The sequence below is a fragment of the Lynx rufus genome, unplaced genomic scaffold (assembly GCF_022079265.1).
Source record: "Lynx rufus isolate CCGP_SWC_20201006 ecotype Redwood Valley unplaced genomic scaffold, mLynRuf1.p SCAF_14, whole genome shotgun sequence".
In the NCBI taxonomy this organism is placed as follows: domain Eukaryota; kingdom Metazoa; phylum Chordata; class Mammalia; order Carnivora; family Felidae; genus Lynx; species Lynx rufus.
The window spans coordinates 1,489,565-1,499,512 of NW_025814828.1; positions in this window are offsets into that span (position 1 = coordinate 1,489,565).

The following is a 9,948-nucleotide window of genomic DNA, read 5'->3' on the forward strand; positions in this document are numbered from 1 at the left end:
ATACTCACGTTTTAATCCTTTCCTCTGCAACCAGTCACTGTTCATTCGAGATCCAATCTTGCCCGTGTTTCTTAAAAAAAGGTACAAATAGGAAAAAGCTTCTATTCACTAGTCGGAAAGTCTAAACGGCTTCTTCTCTGTGAAATCTTTTTTTCCGTTTACCAGTATAGCACCTCCACACCATTCTACTGTTTTTAGCTTGAAATTCTTCTGGTAGTTACTTTATCATACTTCTCTACCAGACAAAAGAGTTACAGATGATTTCTATTTTATAAAAAAGTTTTTTTTAATCAGTTTATTTATTTTGAGGGAAACAGAGACAGCCCAAGCAGGGGAGGGGTGGAGAGGGGGAGAGAGAGACAATCCCAAGGGGCTCCTTGCTGTCAGTGCAGAGCCCATGTGGGGCTCGAACTCATGAAACCCGGAGACCATGACCTGAGCTGAAGTTGGACGCTTAACCGGCTGAGCCACCCAGGCGCCCTTAAAATTAAATTTCTAACACTGCTGATGGCTTCCTAAGGTTTTTCAGGAAGCAAAGTCTCTGCTCGAAGCGGGCTCGGGGGTGTGGGCTGGGTCCTTGGAGGATCTGTGATTTGGTTCAGCGTCTTGCCAGCGCAGATCAGTTCAGACTCGCTTACGATTAAGCAATAACGTCGGGCACCTGGGTGACTCAATGCGCTGAGGAGATTGACCCTTGATCTCAGCTCAGGTCGTGACCCTTGATCTCAGCTCAGGTCATGACCCTTGATCTCAGGTCGTGACCCTTGATCTCAGCTCAGGTCGTGACCCTTGATCTCAGCTCAGATTGTGATCAGGGTCATGAGGTTGAGCTCTGTGTCAGGTTCCATACTTAAGAGAAATTTTTTTTAATTAAAAAAAAACAAATTATGGGGCACCTGGGTGGCTCTGTCGGTTAAGCATCCAACTTCAGCTCAGGTCACGATCTCCGGGTTTGTGAGTTCGAGCCCCGGGTCGGGCTCTGTGCTGACAGCTCGGAGCCTGGAGCCTGCTTCGAATTCTGCATCTCCCTCTCTCTCTGCCCCTCCACCACTCACACTCTCTCTCTCAAAAATAAAATAAACATTAAAAAATTTAAAAAAAATTGAATGATGACTTAAATTACATGTTTTGTCATGAAAACCCAGTTTGCCCCCAAAGACAACGTTTCATGTTTCAGACATCTGATTCGTAGGAAAATAAAAATGTGAACCCGATGCTTAGGTTTTTCAAAGCCCATGTATTTTGAGGTCCGGTTGTGACATCCACTTTTGAGTACACATAGAATAAATAAATAATAAGTAATAAATAAATATAATACAGTAATAATAAATGTTTACAAAATAATATATAATATCTACAAAATAATATAATATATTATATTTTATTTTATATATAAATATGTATAAATTCATATATAAAATGTAAACATTTATTGTAGATATTATACATAATATGTATAATTTATTTTAAATAATAATTTACATAAATATATAAATTTTATATATGCAAATGTATAAATGTTATAAACATGTATTTTATAATTACATATAATTTATATATAAGATATTATAATATTACTCTATATAAAATATATAATTTACATTACATTTATTATGTTATAATATTATATAATAGTGTATAATATAATACAATAGAATATACTATAATATAGTATAGTATAATATAACATTGTATAGTATAGTATAACATAATATAGTATAATATAATGGAGTATAATATAATATAATATAGTATAATATAATACAATACAATTCAATATAGTATAGTATAATATAACAGTATAATATATTATAATATAGTACAATGCAATATAGAATAGTATAATATAATACAATGTATTATATTATAAACAGTATATATAGTATAACATAATATAGTATAATATCATGGAGTATAGAATAGTATAATATAGTTTAGTATAGTACAGTATAGCATAGTATAACATAATATAGTATAATATAATGGAGTATACTATACTATAATACATACTATATTATGTATATTATTATATATGATAATATATAGTATTATATAATACATATATACTATATAGTATAATATATTATAGTATAATATAACCTAGGGTTTCAAAAAAGGTTCAAGAGAAAGAAAGAAACTTTGGACTGAATGAGTGATTTGACTAATCCAAATAGAATAGAATAGAATAGAATAGAATAGAATAGAATATGGTATAGTATAATATAACATAGTATAGTATAGTGTAAGATAATATAGTATAATATAGCATATATAAAGAATATATGTATATATTCGTTAAATAGAGCCCTAAATGTCCCACTCAAGACTCCAGTGTAATTTTCCTCATTTGTCGACACATATTTATGGAGCTTTGCCATTCAAAGAAAACAGGTCAGAATCACAACCTACTGTAGAAAAATGCTGTAAGGAGTAAAAACAAAACAAAAGCACACATTCTTAGAAACAGACCAAGCCAGGGAACCCAGGTCCTGAATGAGAGCTGTGTTTGTGTTCTGTATACCTGTGTTTCCTTCCTACCCCCGCCTCATACTAAAGATAATTTAGAATGATTTTTTTTTTTTTTTAATGCATAGGAAGAACTCCAAGAATATTTTCAGGCATCCCTGTCTCTGAGGCTCATCCCACTAGCCTCACTTTGCTATCATCACTGCAAATTATGACTCACGGACAAGTGATAAAGTAAAATCAGTTGTTGATTTATTTTATTTTTTTAACGTTTATTTATTTGTGAGACAGAGAGAGACAGAGCATGAACAGGGGAGGGTCAGAGAGAGAGGGAGACACAGAATCCAAAGCGGGCTCCAGGCTGCGAGCTGTCGGCACAGAGCCTGATGCAGGGGTTGAACTCACGAACGCTGAGATCGTGACCTGAGCCGAAGTCAGATGCTTAACCGACGGAGCCACCCAGGCGCCCCTAAATCGGTTGTTGATTTAAAGCGAAAAACACAAAAGGACGACCGTCTGTGAGAAAGGCTTGAAGGGGAGCTGCCCTAGTTAAGAAGCGCTTGCCTGAAACTCGGCAAATCCTTGCCCAAGGGTGAGACAGCTGCCAGCACTTGCTCTCCCCGCAACGGTGTGGGGCTATGTGGTGTCAGGAGATCAGCTGTGACTTAGATCCCAGGGGAGGGTGCATGGGTGAGGCCCCCTTGGGTGGCTCTTTCAGGAGGACTTCTGAGCTGTCAGCTGATGAGCCCGAGAATGTACGCCCTTACCAGCAGGACAGCGAAAGGTCATTTCCGCAGCAAAAACGGACATTCGGCGGTTCCAGAAACGACCGTGAGCCCTCAGCCACGGATTTGGGTGCCTCTAATGAGCCGTGGACTGCATTACTGCCCAGACTGCCTTACGTGGGAGACTATCTCCTGCCCGCGTCCTGACCCTGACGCATGTGAGTATCTGTGCCCTGGCTGTAGGAATTCTGACTTCCTCAACTAAGAGCAGAGAAACCTTCCTGGGCGACTGAGGGCGGTCCCCGCCTGCCTTTCGTGCTCTGCGAAGCACATGCCGGCAGTCGATGGCCCTTTGGCCACCTCTCACGCCATTTTGGTCTCTGCGAACGCTTTCTGTCTGGCTTCTGTCTTTCTTTCTGTCTTCTGTCTGGCTAAGTGTTTCTCGACAGGCATAAGTCTGAATCTTACAGCACCCTTGGGGTCGGTGGTGATTCATGCTGAGCCTGTGGTACCCGTCTTGTGCATCACGTGTATTGCCCCTGTCTGTCATCGTAAAAACAAAATAAGAAAGACGCAGGAAGGAGAATGGAGTGGGAAGCTGGTAAAATTCGAGATTTCCATGTATTCTCTGCTGGCTCGCCCAGAAACGACACGCCCCGCCCCCCTCACTTCACAGTTGTGGGATCTTTGCATCTGCCTGCACAGGTACGGCTGGGTCAGCACGATGTCAGCCACCCAGCGTGTCCCAGTGATTGTCCTTCTCCGAGTCTGTGACTCGCCCAGGTGTCCGCGGGGGCAGGGGCTGAGCCTGCTGGGTTGAACCACATGACATTGTCACAGCGTGGCAGCTTATGACCTACACGCACAGTGGTTTGATAGGATTCAACCCGGTATTGATTCAGGGCTCGAGAGACGTGCCTGGCGGAAGAAAGGTTGAGACCCGATCCCGACCGTGTTGTCAGGATATCTGAGCAACCGGGACGGGTGAGACAGACACCTGTCGTAAGAAAAGGAACTACAGAGGAACCCACTGCAGTCCAAAACGAGAAATTGCACACATAACCTCGCACCCCGCCCCGTGGTTTACATGCAAAAATCTTCCAGAAAATTCCGGAAACCCCTCGGGACTCAGAGCCTCTGACACGCGTGCCTTGAACCCACCCATGGCTTTCAGCAAATGGGAAGGTTATTGACAGTAGCTGGACAGGACTCTGGACACGTCAGAGTGTCTCTGGGGCCACAGAGAAGCCCGGTCAGGCTTTCAGGGAGCAGTGATGTTTTGCACTAGGAAGCTCTGAGGTCCTGGTCTGATTTGCCTGCATACCTGGTCTTAGCAGGCTGGTGGCTGGTCTGAAACTAAAAAAAAAAAAACAACAAAGTTCGAACATGTGGCGCGAGAAAAGAGACGCGTGGTGTGCGGGTCGGGCTCTGGAGCCCGCTTCGCATTCTGTGGCTCCCTCTCTCTCCGCCCCTCCCCTGCTCGCTCTGTCTCTCTTTCAAAAATAAAGAAATATTAAAAAAAAACTGCCTTGAAATAAGGTGGGTCTGATGGCGTAACAGTGTGCAGAGCAAACCGGAACCTGCAAATGCTTCTGAACCAGAGGAAACGAAATTTGAGAAGAACCAACCATAATCAGGTAGCCACCTATGTTTCCCCAAATGCCGTAGAGGGGATCAGATAACCTAGCTGCGTCTGCCCTGCAAAAGCGTTTCCCGAGCTCCTGTCCCTACAGCACTCAGGACCACGTTAGGTTTGGTGATCCCTGCTGGACAGCCTTGTTTGCTCGCGTGAACTGCAACATTTTAATGGGACTCTGTTTTCTTGTAAATACACAGGGGAGTCAAGTGAGTCAAGGCATGAAACAGGACCTGGCTTCACGGTTCCGTCTTGAAGTGATGAGCTGGGGACCCGGGCTTGGTGAAGGTCCTCCGGGTGCTAGGACTGCAGAAGGCAGGTGGCAAAGCCTTTCCTGGCTGTCACGCACCTGACATTCGAATGGGGCACAACGGGTCATCAGAAGTGGCTGCCCAGAGTAGGGTTTGCCAGGCAGGGGTGCGTGCAATGAGCCAATGAGAGAAGAGACCTTCTGGAGGTGAGAGGACAGTGGAGCACAGCCTATGGATGGACAGGAGGGACGTCCCAGGGTGGCCATCAGAGAGGAGCTAGGTGAACAGTGTGTGTGTGTGTGTGTGTGTGTGTGTGTGTTGAGGTTGAGGGTTGAGGGCGTCTTGTGGGTTGAATGGCGTCCCTCGTGCCTGAATCACATGCTGAAGCCCTAATTGCCCAGTACCTCGGATAAGAATGTGACCTTCTTTGGAACAAATGTTGGTGCAGGTATCATCATCAGCTCTGTTAAGGTGAGGTCATCCTGGACCCAGCTGGGACATGACCCCCATATGCCTGGTGCCCCTATAAAAATGGAGAAATTCAGACATAGACACGTGGGAAGAAGGCCGTGTAGACACGGAGGCAGAGGTGGGACATGCCAAGGGACGCCCAGGATCGCCCGCAGCCCCCAGAAGCTGGGACACAGACACAGAACAGCCTGTCCCCTGGAGCCTCCGGGGGGAGCCAGCCCTCTGCCCCACCTGGATCTCAGACTTCCGGTCTCCAGAACGGGAACAGAATGAATGTGTGTTGCTCTCAGCCACCAACTTTGTGGTTAGTTGTTGCAGGAGCCCCAGGAAAGTTGCACACTGCCTGGGTCTATATCTGTGAGCTTCCAGACTTGTGGGTCTACTGCTCCCAAATAAGACCAAAGCGTCTTTCAATTAAATGTCCCCTCGATTTGTTTTTCTTTACACTTGAAGCTGAAAACAAGCAGACAAATGACCAGGATGTGTCCCTTCTGATCATTTTGTTGGATGCTGATGCAACAGTAGTTTGAATCTGTCTTTGGGACTCATGGAGACAGTCTTCTGGCTTTCCTTGGATTATCTTGTGCGCACGCGCACACGCGTGTGCGTATGTCTGTGTTCCTTCTTGTTTTTCTGGAGTTGCTTTCATCACAGAGCTTGTCCGTCTTGCAACCTTTGTCTACCCACACACTTTGCTGTTCCCACTGGCCTCTCATGAATTTCATCCCACGTCCTGTGGGTTTTCATCATGTTATGACAACCATTGCCGGGTTTAATGCAGGAACGATTTTTCATCCTGAGGTGTCGTTACTGCTTCTGCACAGTGCCCCCCCCCACCTTTCTCCAGTCCCAAAAGTCTACTGATGACATCCATTAGTGGCTTGAGCACAGCTTCTCTGCTTTACACAGAAATTCTGTGTCCTGGCATATTCTGAATTTTTAGAAGGACGTCTGTGTTTTGGAATCTTTTCCAGGGTCAAGTTACTTTCCTTGTATCTAAGCTTTGGGCGTCTCTTTTTTGGTGGGATTACTGGGTGCGGGCAAGGGGAACGGTTTATGTGTCTTTGCGGTGTGTTGGACCGGATCGGGTCTGCCTTGTTAGAGGCGTGGAGAGGGGTTAGATTCTTGGAAAGTGAGGACCCTGTTGCGCTGTTCCCCCGAGGGGTTTGGCCGCCTCCTGAGCGTGTGGACCCTCCCGCTGTCCTGCCTCACAGCCTCCTCCCCGCGGGACGTACACGTGTCCCATTGGAGGGGACAGGAGCTGTGAGGGAATTCGCCATCCAAACCATTGACTGTGCCATCCACGTGTTGTTTCTTTTATAAACAACAATAAGACCTCATCCTTTCCTTCTTGTGGTTCTTACGTTCATTGGGCAGAACTCTCAACACCAGAGTGTGGTATCAGAGGCACACAGAGACACAACGTTCATGTGCACCACAAAGGGACACACGAAAACACATCCATGCACAAACACATATGCACACACATATGCACTCACACACCCAGGTATCCGGACGCATAGATACATCCTTATACGCACACACATGGTCCCTTTTCAAAAAAAAGAACAAGAAATCCTGTCATCTCAGTTTGCTGAGACATTTTTTCGAGAAGGCTCCACGCTGGTCACGGACCTTGAAGTCATGACTCTGAGGTCAAGATCTGCGCTGAGATCAAGAGTCGGATGCTTAACCGACTGAGCCATCCAGGTGCCCCAAGGGATTTGTTTTTTTTTTAGTGGTGGATGTTTATGAGTTGTGTCAAGTGGTCTGATGATGACTTTGACCGCTGAGGTCAGGTATCACACTAACCAGTTTCATACTGGTGATCTGCGAAGCCTTCAAACTGATCTGCTCTCAGAGCCGTAGCTCACTGTCTATGGGGTTGCTTGGCATGACACCAGATGCCCCAGTTAGATTTGGATTCCGGATAAGCAACACGTCCTTTTCCCCGTGTGAGCTTACCCATGCAGCGTCTGGGACATGTTGCACGAAAATGAACATGGCTCGTTTCGTTGACATTCACAGTGAGCTGGGCATCTACTTGCTAAATCTGCAATCCTATGAGCTTGGGATTTCACCCCGTGTGTTATAGAGCAATCCGTTTAGTGTCTCCCGAGAGCCTGTGTGGACGGGGCTGACATCAAGGGTAGTGGCTGCGGGACGCACGCCTTTGTGGGCTGTGCTAACACGGGCGTGTTGTTCTCCAAGTCTATCCTGGTCTGTGAGCCTGGGTGCAGATTGTGGCAGCATCGGCATGGGCAGTGTTTCCCGGGAGGAGACTTCTTTGCCCCGGCTGGCTGTCAGGTCCCGAAGCCAGGACTCAGCCTCACAAATATCGCTGCCGTGGCCCACGGTGCTTCAGCCTGTCCGCGGGGTCCCTTGAGCCCTTGGGGAGGAATCGAACACACTTCTCCAGGACCACTAGAGACGCAAATGGTTTCCTACAGTGGCTTTGAGGGAGCCAGCCGATGTATCTGCATTGTCACATTTTCTTTATGATTGATGTTGGCCGCTTTTCAAACGTGTTTCTTCCAAACACAGCAAGCTGCTTCTTTATCTGGGGCGTAAATCACGGAGCAGGTGTCCTTTGGGGTGTGCCAGGATCCAAGTGCTGGGTGGCGATGGCTAAGTTCCCAGCGTTTTTACGATTTCTAATTTATGATATTCTCCTGTCCTGTGTGCATTTCTCCAAGCAACCCCGCACCCTCTCACCTGCCTGAAAGGCACCTTCAGTCCAAGACTTACCTTTGCCAGATCCCTCCAACTCCTCAGCATCCCGGGTAGAATTCCTTCCATGTTCTCATCTGTGTCCTCATTTCAACCGAGGATGCATTCAGCTGTTCCTGTGTGATCTTTTATCCCACCTTGTCACTTCTACGTTTCCCTCCTGTTCTGGAATTCAAGAGTCTCTGTTGAGCAACAAGGCATGCCACTCAGCTTTATAATGCCGATGTGTACCGTAGATATCAAATGCTTCGCGGGCATCTGCTAAAATTTCATCGCACGAATGTAGTTTTGCTCAAAGGTGCAACCACTAGGTCTCCAACATCGGTGGGGGGAGTCTCGCTACTTTCCATACAGGGTTATTCTGAGTGTGTTGTTTATTGCAAACATGATGTGCGTGTTAAGGCTTCCCTGAAACTGGATATCGATAGGCAATGTTGTTATGTCAGAAAGGCAGAGGAGAGTTTGTGCTTGTTTGCTTGGTTTGGCCCAGACTATGGTCCACATCAGAGAGGAGTGGAACTCTTGTGTTCTCATGGACTTTGCTCGCCTCACTAATTAATCATCGGTTATCTGGCTGACGCATGTTTCATGTCTAGATCGGGTTATGCGTCACTTGGGATGGTGTGCGGAAACTTCCCCACCTGATCGTCTTGAAGCATGATGATGCTAACCCCTTTTTAGGGAGACACCCCAAATTATCAAGGGACGTGGGCAGGGACACTGCGCCCAACAGGATCATGAGTGGTTGCCTCTACTCAACATCATGTTCAAGTGTCCTGTTAGGGCTTATATCTTAAGATTCATGTATGTCTCAAGAGGGACTCGGGAGGCTCAGTCAGTTAAGTATCTCAGTTCCGCTCAGGTCATGATCTTGCGGTCCAGGAGTTCGAGCCCCACATCAGGCTTTGTGCTGACAGCTCAGAGCCTGGAGCTGCCTCTCCACTGCTCACGTTCTGTCTCTCTTTATCTTTCAAAATTGAATAAACGTTAAGAAAAGATTCATGTATGTGTTTCAAGGATAGTAGCCAAGTGCCACATGGTATATTGGTATGCCCTCTGTGGTACGCATTCTGGAGAATGGGTTCAGAACTTCTTAACACGTGATTTTTGGTCTTTTTAGACAATTCCAATGCAGAGTTCCCCAGGGAACAAAGGCGGCCTGGGGATAATCTGTATGTTGGGTCTGACGGTCCAGGATCTGGTATCTGGAGTGATGGAGTCATGTGGTAGCACCTTGAATGAAATATCCCATCTCAAACACACACACACACACACACACACACACACACACACACACACACTATGTTCTGGTCAAACAGGGCTCTATGATGACAATCTGTGTAGCTAATCCCCAGGCAAACTGCTCTGGTTTGTTTAACTGGGTGTTCATGATATTTTCTTCAGGGGTAGGATGACAATGCCTTGGTTCTTATACACCCAGATCTGTCCATCATGTGGAAGAGTGGCTGTTTCACTCTGCTTCAGTTAGTGCGTAATGGCGATGTTGACAAATAGTAGGTCCACGAGCCCCCAGATTACTCCCCAAACTTTACCTTGCCAAACAGAATTCAGAAATAAGCCTGGGGGTCAGGGAGACATATTTTCTCTCCGTTAGTTGGGTTCACAGATCGCCCCGAGGCAATGCCAGAGTTCCTGAAGTCATCAGAAT